Raw genomic sequence first — 25864 nt, 5'->3', positions numbered from 1 at the left:
ACACACACACACACACACACACACACACACACACACACACACACACACACACACACACACACATAATCCAGACATAGGTTCATAGGTTCATAGGTTTATACTAGGCTATCTGCCCTAAGGCATTTATAAGCCTAGCCCAAATTATTGTGGCTTACGCCACCCCTTATATGAAAAAATACTGTGCCCATTAGTTTGTTGTGCCTCTGTCCAGCAGTGACCCAGAGATGATTCCCGGGGTAAACCTACGATCTCCCATCCACAGGTCTAGATTTCTCTTGAACAGAGTCAGCGAGGTGCTCTGCCTCACATGGACCGGGATTTTATTCCACAGCATAGGGAGTCTCTGAGTGATAAATCTATCCCTCCAGCACGTCCTATTTATATCCGTGCTAAGGTTTAAGTCGCTTGCTCTAGTGGTTTTGGTGGATTTGGATTTTTGAGGTGGAGCATGTCCATTAATTCCGGGTTGGACATGGCCTTGTATGTCAGGCACATGTCACCTCTGAGCAGACGGTATGCGACTGAATAGAGCTGGAGTTTCTTCAATCTGGCAGCATATGACAGATTTTGGAGTCCCTTTATCCTTTTGGTGAGGAACTTTTGGGGTCTCTCCAATTGCTGCAGATGTCGGGTGAGATACATCCCGAATGGGGCATTGTACTCGATCATTGGTCTGATAAGTGAAGAGTACAGGGGAACAATGACCTCACTAGATCTGGATGTGAATCCTTCATGATCAGGTGGGCAATGTAGAAGGTCTTTCTAACCACTTTAGCAATGTGAGTGTCAAAAGAAAGGCCACTGTCAACCTGGGTCCCCAGGTCCCTGATAACCTCTTCTGTGCTTAGTGGATTGCCACCTATATGGTAGCTTGGGGTTACCTTGTTTTTCCCGAAGGGTATGACTATACATTTTTGGCGTTTAACTTCAGGCCATGGCTCTGGCACCAGCTATCTGTTTCCGTGAGTCCCTTCTGAAGGATATCAGTGTCCGATGCACTTTCCACTATGGCGCCCAGTTTGCAGTCATCTGCAAACTTTGTCAGCCAAAGTCCTCCCATGTTGGACTGTACTTCTGAGAAGTAGATGCCAAACAATAGGGGGCCAAGGACCGAGCCCTGTGGGACACCACTTGTGACCGGCTTGGAGTCTGACACAGCGCCAGCAACTCTAACCCTGTGGGTTCTGTCCTTAAGCCAGTTTGCAACCCATCTTGTGACATATGGGTTTACATTTAAGCTGGTAAGTTTTTCTACAATACCCGAGTGGGTATTGTGTCGAAAGCCTTTGCAAGGTCAAGGTAGGCTGTATGGACTGCCTTTCTCTCATCAATGGCCTTGGTGACTATTTCAAGAAGTCGACCAAGTTCAAAAGGCATGATCTTCCCTTGACAAAGCCAAACTGGGTCGGGTCCAATGTCTGCAAGTCCCCTATATCTTTGTTTATGAGCTCCATTATGATCCTCTCCATAGCTTTGCAGACTAGACTTGTTAAGCTTATGGGGCGGTAATTACCAGGGTCCGTGAGGCCACCTTTGTGGAGTGGGACCACAGTTGCCGTGACGCCACTCCTTGGGCACGTATCCTGTGGTAAGGCTGAGATTAAACAGCTGCCTTATGTGCGGGTTTAATTCCTCATTTAGCTCGTGTAGCACACAGCCGGGGACACCATCCGTCCCATTGATGCTGTGTTTTTAGCTTTAGAGAGAGCAGCTTTCACCTGCGCATTTGAGATGTCCGGGAGGCTACACTCGGCTGGGATAGTTATCTCTCCTTTAGGGGAGAGGGGTGAAGTTTGCACTGAACCTGTCTGCCAGTATGTTGGCAATGTCTGTGGGTTCAGTGATTTTTGTATCATTTTGGACTAATTCTGAGCATATCTGTGAGTTTCCACCCAGGTTCCTAACATAGCTGAAAAAGGCCTTATGATTGTCCTTTGAATCCATGGCAATTTTTCTCTCAAAATTGGCCTTAGTTGATTTTATGAGTGCTCGTATTTTTTACTAATAATGATCAGGGTGACTTCCCTTTTATGGATTTTGTTCTATCATGTAATAGCTTTCTCCTCTTATTGTAAAGTTTGTTAATGGCTGGGGTCCACCAGACTGGACGTTTGCCCTTTGTGGAAAGAGTCTTGGTTTTATTTGGGATTGCCTGATCCATGCAGTCCTGGAGGTGTTCATAGAAGGCATTTGTAAGGGCTTCCGCAGCTTGGGTTGTGGTTTCCTCTGACTCAGGGGCCTTGAAGGATACCACACCAGTCTTGAGTAGTGTGAAGTTTGCTTTAGAGAAGTTCTTCACTATGGTCTTTTTGTTTGGGGTGGGGGGATGTGGATTTCCAGTGAGATTAGTTTATGATCAGATCTCACCAATGAGGGATATACTTCGGTGTGGAGCATTTTGTCCCCATGTTTGTGACAATGAGATCTAGTATATTTTCTCCTCTCGTGGGAACAGTGACTAGCTGTTCCATGGCATTTGAATTTATGAACTCCAGGAACCGTTGGGCTAGAAAGTTAGGGCTTGAGTAATGTTCCCAGTCTATATTCGGGTAGTTGAAGTCACCCAATATGATGGTGTTTGGAGATACATTTATACCCTCCAGTGTCTTCAGGAAGGCTGTGTGGGGTTCCTGAGTTTGAGAGGGTGGCCTGTAGCATGCTACAATTTGTAGAGCAGTTTTGCCTATTGTTAGTTGCACCTGGATGGTTTCCGAGCTTCATGCGTTGCCACCAACCTGGAGGTGTGAGTATCCTTTATGAATATGGATACACCCTCCTTTTGTGGAGTGGTCCGGTTTTGGGGCCGGAACGCATGATATGAGGTAAAACCTAATAGTGCCGGGTGCTCTCAGGAGCCTTGAACCAGGTTTCAGTTACAGCACAGACATCGATGTTCTCCATACTGAGAAGGGCCTCGAGTGCGTGCATTTTGAGATTTAGACTTCTGGCATTGAGCAGCATTACCCTCAATTTCTTCCCATTTTTGTTTTCTAGGGTGGTAGGTTTAGAATTTGAGCCTTGCCTAAAAAGGCACTATGGGGTGGCAAGAGCCTTAGCCAATATCCGGAATCCCAGGGTGACAGGTGCAAGCCGTCCCTTGGCAGCGTGGCTTGTCAAGCATGTCATCCCAGGCAGACAGACACTGGATCCCCTTTGAATGACACCAGACATTAAGCCAATTGTTAAAGCTGATCATCTTGTCTCTATATTGTGGCATCATTCTTGGTGAAGGAAGGATACTGCTCAGGGTTAGGGTCATACCTGCCTGGGCTACATAATCAGAGAGCTCCTCTATGTCTCTTTTCATGCAGTCCAGGGAGGTACGTCTCAGGTCGTTCACACCAGCATGGACAATGACTGTGTCATATTTGTACTTGCTGTGGAGTGACCCGAGTGCTTGTGTTATGTGGCGGATTCTAGCGCCCGATAGGCAGCTTACTGTGACCCTCTCCTTGTTCAGCCTGGTGAGTGGGACGTCAGTGTGTCTGACTATGGAGTCACCTATGACAAGTATGTTTGGTGTTGTATTTGGCCTTAAGGGCTGTGACTGCTTTGCACACTGCTTTTGTGGTTTATGTGTTGCTTGTGGGGTGTCTTGAGGTAGCAGTTGTTTGGGTGTCTGCTTTGGAGGCCTCTGCTGTTTAGGTAAATTTTTACTCAGAGCCTCCGAGTATGTCTTTGTGTGTTTATGTGTTTGATTCAGTGGAGTGGTAGCATTATGTGAGGCTGGTTTTGTGGTGTGTGTAGTTGCCTTCTCCTCCTGTCTGGTCTTGCCAGTCCTGAGTTGAGAGAGCTCAGCCTCCAGTTTGGCTAAATAGCTGCATCTCTCGCAAGTATTTGTGTTATGTGGGAGGAGGAGAGGGTTGTCTGTGTACATGAGGCAGTTATAACATTGCCTCAAGATTCCCAGATTCACCAGCTGGACCGGAGAGGAGATTGACAACTGACCTTTGGACATGCTAGAATAATATTGGGAAATCCTTAATTGAAAACAAGGGCCAGTGGGGACTGAGGGTGTAGTGCTTTTAATTTTTAGTGCTGACTTATATAATTGCTTTAGTGAGCAAGTGCCAGGTAACTTGAGTGCAATGTGATACAAGTAACTAAATGCAAAAACGACAAACAGTAACTTTCTTTCAAGTGAAACAAGGATATAAGTACAGTAAGCAATGCAGATATCACTAGTGATCCACAGAAGCTGAGAAGTTGCGTATTAGGTGAATTAGCTTCCAGGAAATAACAAGCAAACAAACAACAAGTATATAAACAAAGCTAGATTCAGTAGGCCTGGATCTAGTCTATGCTAGAGCAAACAAGGTGAACCAATTTCAGTAAGATACAGTTCAAATATTCAGGCACTATAAACCTTTAACCAGAAAATTCCCAGCTCAGAAGGGCAGAGTCCAGCCTCTTCTCCCACAAGAGTGCAGTCCACGAACCTTCTTAATGTAAAATAACTGGCCTGAAGCCCAAGTGCCTAAACCAGAACTAATACACTTGGACACTGGGCTCTCAATCAGCAGTTCCCAACTTAGAAGGATGAAAGCTACCTGTCCTGCCACCACAGTGCTTGCCACAAACCTTCCTAATGTAAAACAACTGGTCTGAAGCCCAAGTGCTTAATCCAAAAGACTTGAATGATAGCTACACTTTAATCAAGTTACAACCAAGCAGCAATAAATACCATTGAATACTTTAGAGAATGTCTGGATTAGTGCTCAAGTTACACAAACAAAGCTAGATCCAGCAGGCCCGAATCCAGTCTATGCCACAGCAAACAAGGCGCACCAACTTCAGTAAGAAACAGTTCAGATATGCATGCACTATAAGCCTTTAACCAGAAATTCCCAGCTCAGAAGGGCAGAGTCCAGCCTCTCCTCCCACAAGAGTGCAGACCACGAACCCTCTTAATGTAAAATAACTGGCTTGAAAGCCCAAGTGCTTAAACCAGAATTAATACACTTTTAGAATAACAGACACTGAGCCCTCAATCAGCAGTTCTCAACCTAGAAGGATGTAAGCTACCTGTTCTGCCACAACAGTGCAGACCACAAACCTCTCAGTGCAAAACAACTAACTGGTCCGAAGCCCAAGTGTTTAAACCAAAAGGCTTAGAATGAGTTACACCAAGCAGTAATAAATACAATTGAGTATTTTAAGATGATGCAAAAGTAAAAGAAGTAGGTAAAACACAAGTACAGTAAAAGCAGATGAAATTTTTTTTTTTTTTTCTGAACAAGTGCTGAGATCAAAGAAACAGATTTGAGTGCTGAAACTAGAAAACTGGCTAGTTACAAGAAAAAAAAAACAAGCTAGAAGGCTTCCCTCAAACACAGAAGGGCTTGTGGGCTCAGAAGCCTACAAATAGTCTGTACCACTTAACAAGAAAGGCAGGAAATAAGCTTATTTTTTTTTTTTCTATTTCCCAGATGCTCTCTTTGTACACAGTAGGAGTGCCTGAAATCAGAATATGATCTCACTGCACTCAGTTGAGTGAGCAAATGAGATGGGCCCAGAGGCAGGCTGAGGGGCGGGCAGTTTCAATGCCACTAAGATTAACACCAAAACAAAAACAGAGCGGGTGGGTGGGAATAACTGAAGAGCAGAATAACCAGTTAAAAATTCCTTCAACACTCCTTCATACACAGTTTAAATCAATTTAAATACTGTATTTTTTAAAAGAAAAAGTGCATAAAAAGGTACTTAAATTCTCTTATACGTCCAGTTGAATATAACCAAGTTCTTAGCTTGCCAAGCTGAAGTTTTAAAGCAGGAATTATTTCACATGCACCAGTTTAAATATGCAAGGACAGGAAATCACTGAATGTGGCTACCCCACACCTGTAATTACTAGCAAATAACAAAATTCAGCCAACACTAGCTTTTAGTTCAAGTTACTGAAGAGCAGAATAACCAGTTAAAAATTCCTTCAACACTCCTTCATACACAGTTTAAATCAATTTAAATACTGTATTTTTAAAAGAAAAAGTGCATAAAAAGGTACTTAAATTCTCTTATACGTCCAGTTGAATATAACCAAGTTCTTAGCTTGCCAAGCTGAAGTTTTAAAGCAGGAATTATTTCACATGCACCAGTTTAAATATGCAAGGACAGGAAATCACTGAATGTGGCTACCCCCACACCTGTAATTACTAGCAAATAACAAAATTCAGCCAACACTAGCTTTTAGTTCAAGTTACTGAAGAGCAGAATAACCAGTTAAAAATTCCTTCAACACTCCTTCATACACAGTTTAAATCAATTTAAATACTGTATTTTTAAAAGAAAAGTGCATAAAAGGTACTTAAATTCTCTTATACGTCCAGTTGAATATAACCAAGTTCTTAGCTTGCCAAGCTGAAGTTTTAAAGCAGGAATTATTTCACATGCACCAGTTTAAATATGCAAGGACAGGAAATCACTGAATGTGGCTACCCCACACCTGTAATTACTAGCAAATAACAAAATTCAGCCAACACTAGCTTTTAGTTCAAGTTACTGAAGAGCAGAATAACCAGTTAAAAATTCCTTCAACACTCTTTCATACACAGTTTAAATCAATTTAAATACTGTATTTTTAAAAGAAAAAGTGCATAAAAAGGTACTTAAATTCTCTTATACGTCCAGTTGAATATAACCAAGTTCTTAGCTTGCCAAGCTGAAGTTTTAAAGCAGGAATTATTTCACATGCACCAGTTTAAATATGCAAGGACAGGAAATCACTGAATGTGGCTACCCCACACCTGTAATTACTAGCAAATAACAAAATTCAGCCAACACTAGCTTTTAGTTCAAGTTACTGAAGAGCAGAATAACCAGTTAAAAATTCCTTCAACACTCCTTCATACACAGTTTAAATCAATTTAAATACTGTATTTTTTAAAAGAAAAGGTGCATAAAAGGTACTTAAATTCTCTTATACGTCCAGTTGAATATAACCAAGTTCTTAGCTTGCCAAGCTGAAGTTTTAAAGCAGGAATTATTTCACATGCACCAGTTTAAATATGCAAGGACAGGAAATCACTGAATGTGGCTACCCCCACACCTGTAATTACTAGCAAATAACAAAATTCAGCCAACACTAGCTTTTAGTTCAAGTTACTGAAGAGCAGAATAACCAGTTAAAAATTCCTTCAACACTCCTTCATACACAGTTTAAATCAATTTAAATACTGTATTTTTAAAAGAAAAAGTGCATAAAAAGGTACTTAAATTCTCTTATACGTCCAGTTGAATATAACCAAGTTCTTAGCTTGCCAAGCTGAAGTTTTAAAGCAGGAATTATTTCACATGCACCAGTTTAAATATGCAAGGACAGGAAATCACTGAATGTGGCTACCCCCACACCTGTAATTACTAGCAAATAACAAAATTCAGCCAACACTAGCTTTTAGTTCAAGTTACTGAAGAGCAGAATAACCAGTTAAAAATTCCTTCAACACTCCTTCATACACAGTTTAAATCAATTTAAATACTGTATTTTTAAAAGAAAAGTGCATAAAAAGGTACTTAAATTCTCTTATACGTCCAGTTGAATATAACCAAGTTCTTAGCTTGCCAAGCTGAAGTTTTAAAGCAGGAATTATTTCACATGCACCAGTTTAAATATGCAAGGACAGGAAATCACTGAATGTGGCTACCCCCACACCTGTAATTACTAGCAAATAACAAAATTCAGCCAACACTAGCTTTTAGTTCAAGTTACTGAAGAGCAGAATAACCAGTTAAAAATTCCTTCAACACTCCTTCATACACAGTTTAAATCAATTTAAATACTGTATTTTTTAAAAGAAAAAGTGCATAAAAAGGTACTTAAATTCTCTTATACGTCCAGTTGAATATAACCAAGTTCTTAGCTTGCCAAGCTGAAGTTTTAAAGCAGGAATTATTTCACATGCACCAGTTTAAATATGCAAGGACAGGAAATCACTGAATGTGGCTACCCCACTCCTGTAATTACTAGCAAATAACAAAATTCAGCCAACACTAGCTTTTAGTTCAAGTTACTGAAGAGCAGAATAACCAGTTAAAAATTCCTTCAACACTCCTTCATACACAGTTTAAATCAATTTAAATACTGTATTTTTTTAAAAGAAAAGGTGCATCCGTACGAGGTACTTAAATTCTCTTATACGTCCAGTTGAATATAACCAAGTTCTTAGCTTGCCAAGCTGAAGTTTTAAAGCAGGAATTATTTCACATGCACCAGTTTAAATATGCAAGGACAGGAAATCACTGAATGTGGCTACCCCCACACCTGTAATTACTAGCAAATAACAAAATTCAGCCAACACTAGCTTTTAGTTCAAGTTACTGAAGAGCAGAATAACCAGTTAAAAATTCCTTCAACACTCCTTCATACACAGTTTAAATCAATTTAAATACTGTATTTTTAAAAGAAAAAGTGCATAAAAAGGTACTTAAATTCTCTTATACGTCCAGTTGAATATAACCAAGTTCTTAGCTTGCCAAGCTGAAGTTTTAAAGCAGGAATTATTTCACATGCACCAGTTTAAATATGCAAGGACAGGAAATCACTGAATGTGGCTACCCCCACACCTGTAATTACTAGCAAATAACAAAATTCAGCCAACACTAGCTTTTAGTTCAAGTTACTGAAGAGCAGAATAACCAGTTAAAAATTCCTTCAACACTCCTTCATACACAGTTTAAATCAATTTAAATACTGTATTTTTAAAAGAAAAAGTGCATAAAAGGTACTTAAATTCTCTTATACGTCCAGTTGAATATAACCAAGTTCTTAGCTTGCCAAGCTGAAGTTTTAAAGCAGGAATTATTTCACATGCACCAGTTTAAATATGCAAGGACAGGAAATCACTGAATGTGGCTACCCCCACACCTGTAATTACTAGCAAATAACAAAATTCAGCCAACACTAGCTTTTAGTTCAAGTTACTGAAGAGCAGAATAACCAGTTAAAAATTCCTTCAACACTCTTTCATACACAGTTTAAATCAATTTAAATACTGTATTTTTAAAAGAAAAGTGCATAAAAGGTACTTAAATTCTCTTATACGTCCAGTTGAATATAACCAAGTTCTTAGCTTGCCAAGCTGAAGTTTTAAAGCAGGAATTATTTCACATGCACCAGTTTAAATATGCAAGGACAGGAAATCACTGAATGTGGCTACCCCCACACCTGTAATTACTAGCAAATAACAAAATTCAGCCAACACTAGCTTTTAGTTCAAGTTACTGAAGAGCAGAATAACCAGTTAAAAATTCCTTCAACACTCCTTCATACACAGTTTAAATCAATTTAAATACTGTATTTTTAAAAGAAAAGTGCATAAAAGGTACTTAAATTCTCTTATACGTCCAGTTGAATATAACCAAGTTCTTAGCTTGCCAAGCTGAAGTTTTAAAGCAGGAATTATTTCACATGCACCAGTTTAAATATGCAAGGACAGGAAATCACTGAATGTGGCTACCCCCACACCTGTAATTACTAGCAAATAACAAAATTCAGCCAACACTAGCTTTTAGTTCAAGTTACTGAAGAGCAGAATAACCAGTTAAAAATTCCTTCAACACTCCTTCATACACAGTTTAAATCAATTTAAATACTGTATTTTTAAAAGAAAAAGTGCATAAAAAGGTACTTAAATTCTCTTATACGTCCAGTTGAATATAACCAAGTTCTTAGCTTGCCAAGCTGAAGTTTTAAAGCAGGAATTATTTCACATGCACCAGTTTAAATATGCAAGGACAGGAAATCACTGAATGTGGCTACCCCCACACCTGTAATTACTAGCAAATAACAAAATTCAGCCAACACTAGCTTTTAGTTCAAGTTACTGAAGAGCAGAATAACCAGTTAAAATTTTCCTTCAACACTCCTTCATACACAGTTTAAATCAATTTAAATACTGTATTTTTTAAAAGAAAAAAGTGCATAAAAGGTACTTAAATTCTCTTATACGTCCAGTTGAATATAACCAAGTTCTTAGCTTGCCAAGCTGAAGTTTTAAAGCAGGAATTATTTCACATGCACCAGTTTAAATATGCAAGGACAGGAAATCACTGAATGTGGCTACCCCCACATCTGTAATTACTAGCAAATAACAAAATTCAGCCAACACTAGCTTTTAGTTCAAGTTACTGAAGAGCAGAATAACCAGTTAAAAATTCCTTCAACACTCCTTCATACACAGTTTAAATCAATTTAAATACTGTATTTTTAAAAGAAAAAGTGCATAAAAAGGTACTTAAATTCTCTTATACGTCCAGTTGAATATAACCAAGTTCTTAGCTTGCCAAGCTGAAGTTTTAAAGCAGGAATTATTTCACATGCACCAGTTTAAATATGCAAGGACAGGAAATCACTGAATGTGGCTACCCACACACCTGTAATTACTAGCAAATAACAAAATTCAGCCAACACTAGCTTTTAGTTCAAGTTACTGAAGAGCAGAATAACCAGTTAAAAATTCCTTCAACACTCTTTCATACACAGTTTAAATCAATTTAAATACTGTATTTTTAAAAGAAAAAGTGCATAAAAAGGTACTTAAATTCTCTTATACGTCCAGTTGAATATAACCAAGTTCTTAGCTTGCCAAGCTGAAGTTTTAAAGCAGGAATTATTTCACATGCACCAGTTTAAATATGCAAGGACAGGAAATCACTGAATGTGGCTACCCCCACACCTGTAATTACTAGCAAATAACAAAATTCAGCCAACACTAGCTTTTAGTTCAAGTTACTGAAGAGCAGAATAACCAGTTAAAAATTCCTTCAACACTCCTTCATACACAGTTTAAATCAATTTAAATACTGTATTTTTTAAAAGAAAAAGTGCATAAAAAGGTACTTAAATTCTCTTATACGTCCAGTTGAATATAACCAAGTTCTTAGCTTGCCAAGCTGAAGTTTTCTAGGGCTAACACATACCCACACTCATTACATCAACATTGGCCCATACCATTATTCTTGCCCCTCACACACACACATACATGTCGATTGGATGGCTCACTGCAGGCCTCTGGCTGACCAGCAACCTGTGGATATGATGAAACCTGTGCCACCACCTGTCATCTGTAACATCGATGCAGGAACAGGCTACCATGGTGCTGATGCACAGGATGTCATTATAGCGGTATAGCAATGTTAGCATGTAGTCAGCAGTAGAGTGTAAATTTATGCTTGAAGGTGTATCTGAGCAGGCATGATGCATTAAAGCTATGATTGTCATTCTAGTGTGGTTTACACCAGTGTTAGTTCCAATTGAATATTGTCTGCCCACGTGCCACTTAGCTGATGTGTGCAGTATTGGCAGCATGTGTTAGTGAGTGGACAGTATGTGTGGGATGTGTGTAGCACATATTTGCAGGTGTACAGTTGAGGTAATGGAGGAAGTGCACTGTCTGCATGTACGTGCATAGTGGACACATGGGCAGGGTGACATGCTCTGTATTACACAGTAACACTCCATAGTTTCTATTGGTGGCCAGTATGCATTGTACTACACACATTTTGGAACCTGACTACACATGTGTGTATTACATGGTTTGACACTGTGCTGTGGGTGATACTGTTACTATCTGTCATTGTTTTACATTCTGGTAGTATACATGCCTTCAACAGCCTGACCATAACCAATCGTTAGATGATGTTTTGACAACTGTCACACAGATGTAGGACACACAGCAACATTTGGATCCTTCAGGTACTATACTATGCCAGTAACCAGTGGTATTCAGCTGCACCCATTACTGGGACCACTCCTGTTCGGCATATGGCTCTCTTAGGTACAAGCAATCACAGTAGGGATATGTCTGTCCATGTGTACTAATGCATACTGTGGCCTATACTGCATTCTCCAGGTGACACACACATCCTCCACAAGGGTATCATACAGACAGATACCTGTTGTCGAACCCATGCTGTAAAGCTATAGGCGAAACTAGGCGTAATCATCCACCTTTACAGAACATAGTATCCCCACAGTACCACATAGGTCATAGCCAACAACATGATGAACTGGTACAGATGTGTACATGCAACCTAGTGTTACGTCATCTCACCTTTGATAATCACATTCCCTAAGGTATTTTGAAATCCCTCAGTGGATCACATAAGCAAGAAGGGGTCTGCATGCATGTCCACACAGGTTGTTGTACACTTATAATGCATAGTCATCATTGACAGACTCTTCTGCGTTTGAACAGGTCAGACATATGCCTCAGCCATAAACCCTCACTCACACAATTCAATAGAAACCGTAATGAGTGTGTGTGACACGGATGACCTAGGCCAGGCATCACTGCAGTGGCTGGCCTTTTCACAAGCATACAGATGTGACCTAAGGTCTGTGAAGCAGCAGCACAGTTTGGCAAAGATGACAACTGTGTACTTTGACAAAGCAGAGTTCACACACCTGCAATGATTGAGGTAACATGTACGTATATCTATTTGCCTCACAGCTACCTCACATGTGCTATGCCTACTGATTTGTCATACGGTGGTAAAAGCAAAATCCCCAACACAGTCACACACATAGTGAACACACACTCATCAAGTGCAGGATTCAAACCCCTACCTAACTACTTCATGATACTAGAGAAGTACACATTAACATGACGTGCTGTACACATTACTGGGGGTTCTCTTTTCCACAAGTTTATTTGTAGGATTGTGACATCATCAGACTTGACAAAGATTGGTTTAACACCTTTAAGGTGTTTTACTACTCTCCTAAAAGCGTGCTCTTTCCCAAGGAGGCCACACACCAACATGCACTTGTCAACTGCAGGATTCAAACCCCTACCTACCTGCTTCATGAGACTAGTGAAGTACGCATTAACACAACACACTATACACATTACAGGGGGTTCTTTTTTCCACAGGTATATTTGTAGGATGGTGACATCATCAGACTTGACAAAGATTGGTTTAACACCTTTAAGGTGTTTTACTACTCTCCTAAAAGCTTGCTCCTCCAAGGAGGCCACACACAAACACATACTTGTCAAGTGCAGGATTCAAACCCCTATCTAATTACTTCATGATACTAGATGAGCACACATTAACATGACGCACTATAAAAAATTACTGGGGGCTCTTTTTTTCCACAGGTATATTTGTAGGATGGTGACATTATCAGACTTGACAAAGAATGGTTTACCACTTTTAAGGTGTCTGACTACTCTCCTAAAAGGTTGCTCCTTCCCAAGGAAACCACACACAAACACAATTATTAGTTGCAGGATTCAAACCCCTACCTAACTACTTCATGATACTAGAGGAGTACGCATTAACATGACATGTTATGCACATTACTGGGTACTCTCTATTCCACAGGTATATATGTAGGATGGTGACATCATCAGACCTGGCAAAGAATGGTTTATCACTTTTAAGGTGTCTGACTACTCTCCTAAAAGGTTGCTCCTTCCCAAAGAGGCCACACACACACAAAGCAGGATTCAACCCCCTACCTAACTACTTCATGATACTAGAGGAGTACGCAATAACATAACGTGCTATACACATTATTACAGGTTCTTTTTTCCACAGGTATGTTTGTAGGATGGTGACATCATCTGACATGACAAAGATTGGTTTAACACTTTTAAGGTGTTTTACTACTCTCCTAAAAGCTTACTCATTCTCAAGGAGAGCACACACAAACATACACACTCGTTGAGTGCAGGATTCAAACCACCACCTAACTACTTTATGATACTACAGAAATATACATTTACACACCTCACTATACACATTACTGTGAGTTATTTTTTCCACAGGTTTATTTGTAGGATGGTGACATCATAGTACTATACAGAGTGGGCTACATTGAAGGAATGTCTAAACACCTTGGCCATGTGTTCATCAAAGGGGACTTTACTATCTACCTGTGTCCCCAGGGCCATAATGACTTTCTCTGTACATACTGGATTACCACCTATGTGCTAATTTGTGTGCACTTTGTTGTACCCAAATGGCATGACTATGCATTCTTTGGCATTCAGCTTCAGGGCATTGTTTTGACACCAGGTATGTGTCTCTGTAAGACACTTCTGGAGGATGTCTGTGTTAGCCATACAGTTGATTATGGACCACAGTTACCATTCATCTGCAGAACTTTTCAGCCATACACCTCCCATGCTTGCCTGTACCTCTGAGCAGTATCTAATGAACAGGTGGGGTCCCAGGACCAAGACCTGTGCGATGTCATTTGTGACTGGCTTAGAGTTGGACATGGCACCAGCAACTCTGAACGTGTGTGTTTGATGTGTGAGCCACCTGGCCACCCATCCTGTGACATAGCTGTTAATGTTCCAGCTGGTACACTTGTCCATGGTGACAGAGTGGGGAATGGTGTGGAAAGTTCTTTGTGTGGTCTGGGTGGCCTGTGTGGACTAATTTCACCTCCATCTATGTCCTTGGTATGCTTGTGTCTGGACAATGAATGTAGGTGAGGGTCTAGTTCCTCATGGGCCTAGTGTAGGATGCAGCCTGGGACACCATCCAGTCACATTGATGCTGTGTTCTTAGCTTTGGTGAGGGCTGTCTTTACCTGGATGTCCATGACGTCTGGGGCTCTGCATCCTTCTGTGATGGACACAGGCCCTTTTGGGGGTGATGGGGGGAGTGTACACTGAACTTGTCCCCCTGGATGTGTGCAATGAAAGTTGGTTTGTTGTTTTTCTTTCCTATTATCAGTAGCTGACAGCATATTTGGAAGTTTAACCCTACTTGTCTGGTATAGCTACCAAAGGCTTTGTGGTTTTTATTCTTACATTCCTTGGCTATTTGTCTTTTGAAACTGTCCTTGGATGTTTTATGAGCGATCATTGTTTCCCCTGATAATGATCAGTGCTGCCTTTCTTTTAGTGACGTTGCCTCTATCATGTGTTTGTTTCCTCCTTCTGTTGTCTAGCTTATTTATGGGCAACAGCCACATGATTGTTGTCCTATTTTTGGAGGACTGCATCTTGGTTTTATTTGTGATGTCTCATTCCATGCATCCCTGTAGATGATCATAGGATGCACTTGTAAATGATTCTGCAGATTTTATACCATTATCCTATAGCAAGAGTGCTTTGGAATGCTCCACTTTGGTCTTGGGAAGTGTGCAGTTTGCTTTTGCAAATGTCTTCACAGTGGTTTCATTGACTGGGTGGGGGTGCCGGATGTGGATATCCAGTGTGAATACTTCATGATCTGATATTACCAGCGAGGGGTTTATCTCTCTAGTGGAACACTGGTATCCCATGTTGATGATGATCATGCCCAGTATGTTCACCTCTAGGGTGTTAGGGTTTTTAAACTCTAGGAAACATTGGGCGAAGTACGTTGTACACGACTAATTCCACCACTCACTGTTTGGGTAGTTGTAATCTCCTCATATAATGGTGTTTGATAGGACCTTTATACTTTCCACTGTTCTCCGCAATACTGAGTGAGATTCCTGAGACAAGGTACATGAGCTGTAGCAGGCTACAATGTGATGGGCAGCTTTAGCCAATGTTAGTTGCACTTGCATGGTCTCCTAGGCCTCATGCTGTGCCACTAACCTGAAGGTGTGGGTATCCATAAGGTAAATGGGTACTCCCCTTCCTTTTGTATTTCACTCGTGGTTTGGGGTCCACAGGTCGGAGGGATTGTGAGTGTTTTACATGGAGCATATCCAACAGCTCTGTGTTTGACATAGCTTTGTATGTTAGGCAGTGAACACCTCTGAGTAGGCAATATGCAAGGGAGTACAGATGGAGCATTTTGAGATGGTCTGTGTATGGAATGGAATTCAGGCCACTTATGTTCTTTGTGAGGTATGGCTGCTGGCCTTCCAGTTGTTGTAGTTGTCTTGTGAGGTACATAGCAGCAGTGGCATTGTACTCTATTATAGTTCTAGTGAGTGACGAGTAGAGGGGAACATTGTCCCCTTCTATTCTGCATATGACACATTTATTGATGAGGTGTGCCACATAGGAGGGTTTCCTGACTACTGTGGGAATGTGATTATGACAGTTGTATCCACTGTCCACCTGTGACCCAGGGTCTCTTGTCACACTTTTGGTATGAAGTATACTACTGCCTCTGTTGTAGTTCTTGGCTACTGAGTTTATAACTAAGGGGATGACAATGCACCTTTTGGCATTGAGCTAGAGCCCATGGCGTTGACAGCAGCCATCTGTCTCAGTGAGGCCCTTTTGTAGGATGTCCACATCTTTTGTGTTTACAATTATGGCTCCTAGTTTGCAGTACTCTGGAAACTTCAGCAGCCACAGACCGGCCATGTTAATGTTTACTTCAGGGAGGTAGATACTATGCAGCCTGGGAAGTTATCTGGTCCTATGGCTGCTGTGATACTAGCTTTGGAGAGTGTTTATTACATGTGCGGCCGTGATAACAGTTGCAGTCTTCCATTATAGAGATGTGCTCTTTCATGGGTGAGAGGGAGGTAAAGTTAACAGTGATCCTATCTGCCAGGATGTTGGCAAATCAGTTGGCTCTGTGCATTTACTGCCATTGAGCTGTAACTCAGAACAGATCTGAGTGTAACCATGACATGAACCTGTCTGTTGGGCAGAGATCTCCTGAGTAGACAGTATGCAACGGAGTACAGATTGGGTTAAATTCAGTCTTGTTGCATGGGGCGACTATTTGAGGCCAGTAATCCTCTTGTTAAGGTACTTCATTGGTCTTTCTAGCTGCTGAACGTGCCTAGTCGGATTCATTGCCAGTGTGTTGTGGTACTCTCTGACAAGTCTGATGACTGCTGAGTAGAGGGAACCTCCTTTCACCTACATGCACAGACCTTGGCAGTTTGTGTGTACACATAGCATGGTTTTCAAACCACTTTGTGAATGTGTTTCTGGAAGTTGGGATGACTATCCACATTTGTCCATAGATCCCTTATTATCACATCCATATTTAGCCTAAGTGTGTGAGCATGCTCAGTATGACCTCTCAGTGTGATGCTGAAAGGAATCCATTACATTTGTTGGAGTGTGTGAGCATGCCCGGTATAGATATTTATACTATATGTGTATGGAAACCTAGTTGTATTTTTACAGCAGGGCTCACCTTTGTGTCATAGATCAACAGGGATCATGCTGTGGCTGCAGGGCTTCCATGCGACACTTTGCATAGACTTATCAACATTTCTACATACAGAGGTGACAGCTATTCTTTGTACATTTCTACCCGGGGGCACACCTGGTTGTTACTCTGGGTGTACATAGGATGTGGATTTCACCTGACACTTATACACATTTGCTATGCCTGCACTGCTATGTACAGGACACCGTTTCTGTCTGTACTGTTGCCTATCATAGTGTCTTGCGGCATACTACTGTACTACAGATGTTAGCGTCCAATGTCATGTATATTACACTGCGACTTCATAGCCTACACAACGCACATCACACTGCCCAGCCTGATGTTCTCTGTCTGCATAGGCATGTGGGGGAGGTTACCTATTTGCCTCTTTAGGGGCATGATACTGCATTCCTTTGTGTTTACATTAGTGTACAATTGTCCTGCTGTGTCTTTGCCATTGAAATGCTGTCATGTCACAGTGATTCAATACTGTCACTATAGTGCACAGTATCCTGGGTTCAAGCCCTCTCATTGCTTTTTATTTTCATGCTGGGCAGACCAGACTGCTTAAGGAACAGTAATGCAGATATGAGCATGTTTAACTGACTTTGGTCAGCTTTGGCCAACCTTGGCCAACATTGCTCAACGTTGCCCGACGTTGCGATAGTTGGCATGAGCAATTTTGTTTACATATACTAGATATTGGTAGAAGCTGCTTAGCACTGCTTGATATTGCTTAGAACATGGCAATCATGCCTCAGGTTGTGCTGCAGGGCTGCCTATGTCGGTTGCACATTCTACACTCCCTATACATGTTTGGGAACAGGTAGTGTCAAGTTAGGCATATTATTTTATGTGCGAGTCAGAGGGAGGTATAATTTCCAGGGTTCCTATTGAGCTAGTGTATGTGCTATGCGTTGCCTCTTTGCCAAGGCCAAAGCATACTGGGCATGCCTCCTTCTGCCTACTGGGGCAGGCTCAGGTTGTTCCTCCTCCGAGTCATGCTGTGCCTGTGCAGGCCTTGGCAATGGTGGGGGGCTGTTTGGCCCTGCCCCATGCTGTTCCTGCTGCAGCTGTTTTCTCAGGATCATATTGTGTAGCATGGCACATACCATGACAATTTGGGTACATGTAATTGGTGAGTACTGCAAGGCTCCACCAGATGTGTCAAGGCAACGGAACCATGACTTGAGCATCCGAAACACACACTCAATTACATTTCATGTTTGTGCATGTGCCTCATTATGGAGATCTTGATCAGGTGCGTGTGCATTTCTGATGAGTGTCATCAGCCACGGCTCCAGTGCATATCCAGCATCCCCCACTAGGTGACCGTCAGGGATGTCCCCATTAGCAAATGTCTGGTACAGCTGTGACAGATGCCAGATATGGGAATCATGGTAGCTTCCAGGGCAGCCAGCACACACATTCAGTATTATGCCCTGGGCATCACACATGACCTGGCAGTTGATGGAGTGGAAGCCCTTGCGGTTGATGTAGGCCCTACCCCGCTCTCTGGCTGGTGCCTTGATGTGCATGTGCGTGCAGTCAATTGCACCCACTACCTCAGGGCATTCCACTATTTGATGGAAGAGGCGCATCTTGCTGGCCAATACCTCACAGGAATTGGGGAAATATACATGATCACCGACATGTACTGACATGGCATTCAGGAACTGGTGCAGTACCCTGGATGCTGATGCCTGTGATATCCCCATCATATCACCAGTTGGTCTCTGGAAGGTACCTGTTGCTAGTATTCTTAGGCCAACACATATTTTGATTTCCACTGGGATGGGTTCCCCTTTGTTGGTTCTGTGTGTGAGGCGTGGCCTGCACAGCTCAACAATTTGCTGCAGGAGCTCTCTGTCCACTCTATAGTGCTCCACTATCTCCAGCTCATGTAGCCCCTGGTAGGTTACCCTGGGTCTGTACACTCTTCTCTGTCTCCTCACTGTGGGTTGCTCAGCAGCATTTGCAATGGCACCACCCTCAGCGTCTTGCACATGTTGCCTTATAATAGCAATGGCAGCCCCTAACATTTTTCTGTCTCAGTTAGGCTTTTTAAGTTTTCACTTCTCTTTGTAGACTGCAGTGTTGCAGTGTTTCTTAGAAAAACATGGGAGAATGTTGTTTGCAGAGTTTTAAGTGCTGGGCTGGGCTGGGCTGGGCTAGTGTACTGCCTGTGTAATTGGCTGATTCTGATTGATTTCACCTGGCAGCTCTGCTAGTTGTCCTTGGTTAACTTCCGGTAGTAACACACAGGCTCCTGGAAGACAACGATACCAAATCTGATGCAGTATACCACAAACCACTTGACAAGACAGTTTAATAAAGCACTTTTCGTCACCTTATTAAGGTGACTTCTTCAGATTACATTAAATAGGCAACACATAGCCTTTAAATAGTAGAAAGTAGTCACATGATCCCACTTAAATAGTGCAAGGATTCAACAAAAAATAGTACCTTGTTGAAGCTATAAAATATCTTGTAAAATTTTAAATAAACAAAAGTTGTGATGTTACATTTGTTGTACTGCCAACTAGTCCAACATGTAAAAACAACTAATAAAGACTTTATAAGAATGAATCCTTGCACTATTTAAGTGGGATCATGTGACTATTTTCTACTATTTAAAGGCTATGTGTTGCCTATTTAATGTAATCTGAAGAAGTCACCTTAATAAGGTGACGAAAAGCGCTTTATTAAACTGTCTTGTCAAGTGGTTTGTGGTATACTGCATCAGATTTGGTATCGTTGTCTTCCTGGAGCCTGTGTGTTACTTCCTGTAGTTTAAACAGCATTTGAGTTTTGTTCGTTTGTCGGATGGCTTCGGGAATCACCAGCAGTCCTAACAGCCCTGTGCTGTTCAATGCTACACAGACCCAATCTGAATTGGTCAACTTAACGGCTCTCATCAACGCGCTCACAAATAGAGTTGATGATTTAGCGGTACGTTTGGATTCGCAGCATTTGAGATCTGGAACTTCACGCATTTCCAATAGTAGCGCTATTTCCATTCCACCTGGCCAACAACAAGCTACTAACAGTACCGACACCATTAGTAATCATAGTACTCATTCTCTTAATGAAATGGGGAACACACCAGTTAATAACCATCATGATTTGGATACTAGCCTACCTGGAGGGAACAGCGTTCATGGGAGACACAGCGTTCATTCAGGGGATGGTACAGAAGGACAAAACAGCGTTGTGGGGCTGATTGGTTTGCCACAGTTCAATGAATGGATTAATGATACTCGGAAGTTTTGTTTTAACCAGGAAACTACATATGGAGAACCGGCTGACAATGCTCATCAACAACAGGTTGGTACTGTTTTCATATCGGATAAATTAAAGCTGCTAGACTTGAAATTAGTCAAACTAAAGAAGCTACAACTATAAACTAGTTACTTTAAAGAATGTATTAACAACAACATCATGCCTAAGGGCTTGAGGCATCATTTATATCCTACTGGATTAGTGGCTGATTCCCTTTTCCATTTAGAACTCAATTCTCTTTTTGATCAGCAGGGACTTGCTCTCATGGATTTAATGATGAAACATTACAATGCTCAAATAACTCAATTATCTAAAGAAGTCTCAGACTTGAACATTTTGGTTACTAACCATATGGATTTTTGTAGGTATAAATATGAGTATGAGAGATGTTTTGTCAGTATAGACCAACTGTTAGAAAAACTGAAGTTGAATAAAATCAGGAAAATGAATAGGGACCGTGTAGCCTACGATAATGGGTCAGCGTACCCTAAACCGCCTTCATCCCAAGTTGGTCTAGCACTTCATACTGACAATAATTCTAGAGAGACTCCTGCCATAAACAACACCAATGCTCATTCAGCTATGGACTCAGTTTTAGAGGAGAGTTTTAGTCCTGATCAAAATCTTGTCAGACGGAGTGAGCGGCTCCGTTCCGACAATAAAGAAGGGAGCCACAATAACCCAAGGAAAAGTTTGGTCAATAACAACACCAATGGTAATAATGTAAATTTTCGCAAGGACAACCATTCTGGTACTATACCAAAAAAATCAAACAATGCTTACCAAAAAAACAAACAGCGGGGGAACAACAAGCGCAGGAGATAACACATACTGTGCAACATGAAGTAACTGTTATTAAAAACAAAGCAGGGGATTTTCATATTTTCAAATATTCATCAGTTGACGTTGATCCTGCTTTGGTTGAATTACTGGCGAAAGGGAACACATTTGTACCTAGTAGACAATTTGATGTGGTCCAAACAATTAAGGACCTGAAATTGTTTGTAAGAAAATTAAATTTAAAAGTACTTTTAGGTAATCTGGAGATTTCTGATGTGCCCTTTCGGGTAACAAGTGTGTATAATCCCCTCTTCATCCTGCCTTGAATATGTTTGAAATTATGACTGAACTGGACTTGAGGTATTTTTCTAAAAAATGTAATAGTTTACACTTGGATAAACAGTATGTTAAAAATGTTACATATGATGAAAAACTCGCATTAGATTTGTTTAAATCACTACAATTGAGAGTAGTTAAACCTGACAAATGTGGTGGTCTAGCATTATTTGATTCAGTAGATTATGTAAATAGAGTACAAGCACTGTTAAACAATGAGGCCTATGATAAAGCATCAATCAATGAAGTAAATGTCGCCTACAAGCGAATAAGTAGCTATATAAATGATTTATTTATCGAAGCTAAAATTGATATTAATTTATATAATTATATGACTATGTCATGGCCAAAAATTCCTGTCTTATTTGCTTTGCCTAAAATGCATAAGAATATGTTTAATCCACCACTTAGACCTTTAATTGATAGTCGTGGTTCTATCACATACCCTTGTGCCAAAGTGGTTGACAGTATCCTGAAAAAATATCTAACTTATGAGACTCAAGTTTGTAAGGATTCTTGGGCTTTTTTACACAACATCAATGATTTGGAGTTTGACAAAAATTATAATTTCATAACCATTGATGTGAAAGAACTTTATACATCAATTCCCCATTTAGAAGGGATGGAATGGACTAGTTTATTCCTTCATAGTAAAAAAGCCTCTAGTCAAGAAATTTATTTAGTTGATGTCTTATTGGACATCATTTTGACTAACAACTACTTTTGTTTCCAAAACGATCTATACTTACAGAAACAAGGAGTTGCTATGGGCTCCCCATGTGGTGGCAGTTTTGCCAACATTGTGATGGCATATTGGGAGAAAAACTATGTGTTTAACAACACTACCTTTATGCCGCTTATAAAATTCTATACGCGTTTTCTTGACGATATATTTATTTTATTTAGAGGCAATGCTGACACAGCTAACAAATTGGTGGAATATTTGAATAATTCTACTACCTTTCTTAAGTTCACTTTTAACTTCCAGATTAATAGCATTGACTATCTTGATGTGAAATTAATCAAGGATTTGGACTATAATAGATATATATCAAAAATCCATAGGAAAGATACATACTGTAATGCATTTTTACATTTTTCTAGTTCATATCCATTCCAACAAAAGCGCTCTATAGTCAAAGGTCAAATGATCAGGGCAGCTAGGATGGTGCCTCGTGATAATGATTTTGAGGATGAATGTAACCTCCTTGGGGGCATGTTTCAACAAAGAGGATATCCACCATCCTTAGTTGAATCAATTATTTGTGAAGTATGCCTGAAAAGGGCTAACAAGTCAATCATGCCCATATTAAATCAGTGTGCAAAGCTAGTTACTCATGACATAGAGTTGCATGACACCACTATTATTAACGAAGGTTGTGAGAGTGGTGTCATAAAGGTCAGTAAACCTATTAATGGTTTTGAATATAGATTTATTACTCGATTTAGTGCTGATAGTGCACTTATCAGAATTATAATATACAAAAACTGGGAAATAATAAGGTTTGACAAAACAATAGCAGATAAATTTGATGAAATTCCTAAGATTATATTTAAGAGAGGTACTAATTTGAAATCAATTTTAGAATCCAATACAAGCAAGGGTATGACTAGACGGCCAGGTATGTCTATCTGCGGATGTTGCAGTATGTGTAAATTTGTGACCACTGGCAACTCTTTTATTATCAATGGTATTAAATATAATATTAAGTATAATTTGAATTGTAATTCTAAAATGGTAGCATATGTTGCACTCTGTTCCTCATGTAAAGGATTTTACATCGGGAAAACAGAGCGTAGACTAAGAGATAGAGTCTACGAGCATAATTATGCAATAAATACAAATAAAAATACAAATGCATTGGCTAGACATTGCATGGAAAATGGAGGGCATAAATTTAGCTTCATGGCAATAGATCAAATCCAGTCTAATATCCGAGGTGGCCCTTATAATTTAATTTTGGAAGAATGTGAACTAACATGGCAAATTAGATTAAATGCTTTTGCTGAACCAGGTCTTAATGACCATTGTAATATACAATGTATTCTAAGGTTAAAAAGTTTAGATAGGAAGTAAATATTTTTATATTTTTATATTTTTATATAAAATATTTTCACATAAAATATTTTTACATAAAATATCTTCTTGAATTAAGTTTAGGGGTAACTTTATGTTACCATGCTTATGCCATGGTTTATATAGTTTTATTTTTGATTTACATAAGTTTAAATTTCCTATTATTGTTTTACAGGCAGATAAGATGTTCTATAAGATGTTTTATAACATGTTTTACAAAATTTTCACATATTATTCTTATAAAGTCTTTATTAGTTGTTTTTACATGTTGGACTAGTTGGCAGTACAACAAATGTAACATCACAACTTTTGTTTATTTAAAATTTTACAAGATATTTTATAGCTTCAACAAGGTACTATTTTTTGTTGAATCCTTGCACTATTTAAGTGGGATCATGTGACTATTTTCTACTATTTAAAGGCTATGTGTTGCCTATTTAATGTAATCTGAAGAAGTCACCTTAATAAGGTGACGAAAAGCGCTTTATTAAACTGTCTTGTCAAGTGGTTTGTGGCATACTGCATCAGATTTGGTATCGTTGTCTTCCTGGAGCCTGTGTGTTACTTCCTGTAGTTTAAACAGCATTTGAGTTTTCTTGGTTAACTTCCTACTACTTCCCTTCCTTCCTTTTCCCATTTCTGTTTCCACAGGGGGCAGCGCAAACAAGTGCAAACACATGCACATGAGCGTACACACACACAGGCTTACACAGGCTTACACGGACTTACACAGGTTTAAGCGGGTGCACATTCATGCATACAGGCTTAGACGACCTTACACAGGCATACACGGGTGCACACACATGCACACAGGCTTAGACACATTTACAGGCAAGCACATGTGCGCACACAGTGTAAGTAGCTTTGCAAGAAATTTCAGTGATAGCCACGGAGTACACCTTCGGTTTCTGGGTTTCAGTTTAGACAACTGTGGACACGCCTCTTCCAGTCCTGAGTAACTCACAGCTACCACATGCCACTCTGCTCCAATAAGCTTAGAGTCTTTTTGATACATACCCCTTCATGATGTCACCTATCTTCTACTCTGTTACTCCCCTAATCCTACTCTTACACTCTACGGACATGGTTCACATAGCAGGGAAATTTGGGATTCATTATCCTTATCCTCATTTGCATAGGATTGCCTACTAATGCTTGGTTACATCTGCTTCCCCCCTTAGCAACCACTACTCAGTAGCCATGTTGTCTTCAGCCTACCATTCACCTGCATGGCAGATGAATATTTTGAATAAAATACCTGTTGTGGCTTTTATTTATTTTTTAATGGTTTTTAGAATGCTGCACATTTGCGCGGCGCTGCGCTACGCTTAAACATCGGGGATCGAGGGAAAAAAAATTTTTTTTTTATTTTGCAACGGATAAAAATGCCAATGGCCATATATTTGGCCATTGGCATGTTTCCTCACCTGGATGCATCCTTTATTTGGAGCTGTCATGGCTCCATTTTGCTATTTGCAGAATGGTACTCAGTTGCCAACCGAGTACATTTATGCAAATAACACTACTCTTACTCGGACAGGTTAGTGTTTCCTGGATCACAAATTTACCTCATTTGCATAGCTTTCAGCAGCAAATAAGGTAATTTGCATAAACTAACCCTGTCCTTGCAAGAGTTGTTTTAGGAGCTCTCTTGCACGCCCCTGCCAGCTGTTCCTGGATCACTCGGCAGACATGTTGGCTTGCTGGAGTCTTACTCTATTCTTAGACTCCATGCAAGCCTTCGTGAATCCGGCCCTATGTATTTATATTTTTGTTGTGGACTAAGTCCTGATTGTTTCTATGCATTAGGAGGTTTCCTAAGAAACACAGTGTGGGGTCCAGAATTTGAAAATGGAAGTTACAATATTAAACAAGCTGAGAAGAACTTACATCATGAGTAAATATATGATATACATTTCTGGTGAGCTGATGTTTACTTGTTCTGTGAATCAGTTCAGAAGAATTGTGGGTAGGAAAAGATACAGAAGAGCATGAAGACTGCAGGATCAACCACTTAACATAGATTAGATACAAAGATGGTGAAGTAGACAATGGTAACCTCTTTCCATACTGCTTACATATGTAATTATGTTACTATTCTTTCTATATGATCACAAGTCTATTTGTGGAAAGAGTCACAGACATAATTGTGTATTACATGACACTCATGGCCAAAGGTATGAAATGTTGTCCTCTACTATTCTGTAGAACATTTTTCAGTGTCTTACAGCTTCTGTTATTATGGTTCCCTGATAAATATGCACAAATTGCATTTGTTCAGAACTGTTTCCCAAGGTTCATGATAAAATCTTGTAGCCA

This window comes from Protopterus annectens, chromosome 2.part1 (genome assembly GCF_019279795.1).
Source record: "Protopterus annectens isolate FY-2018-M chromosome 2.part1, PAN1.0, whole genome shotgun sequence".
Taxonomy (NCBI): Eukaryota; Metazoa; Chordata; order Ceratodontiformes; family Protopteridae; genus Protopterus; species Protopterus annectens.
The sequence above is the reverse complement of the archived record's forward strand: the minus strand, read 5'-3'. Positions refer to the sequence as shown.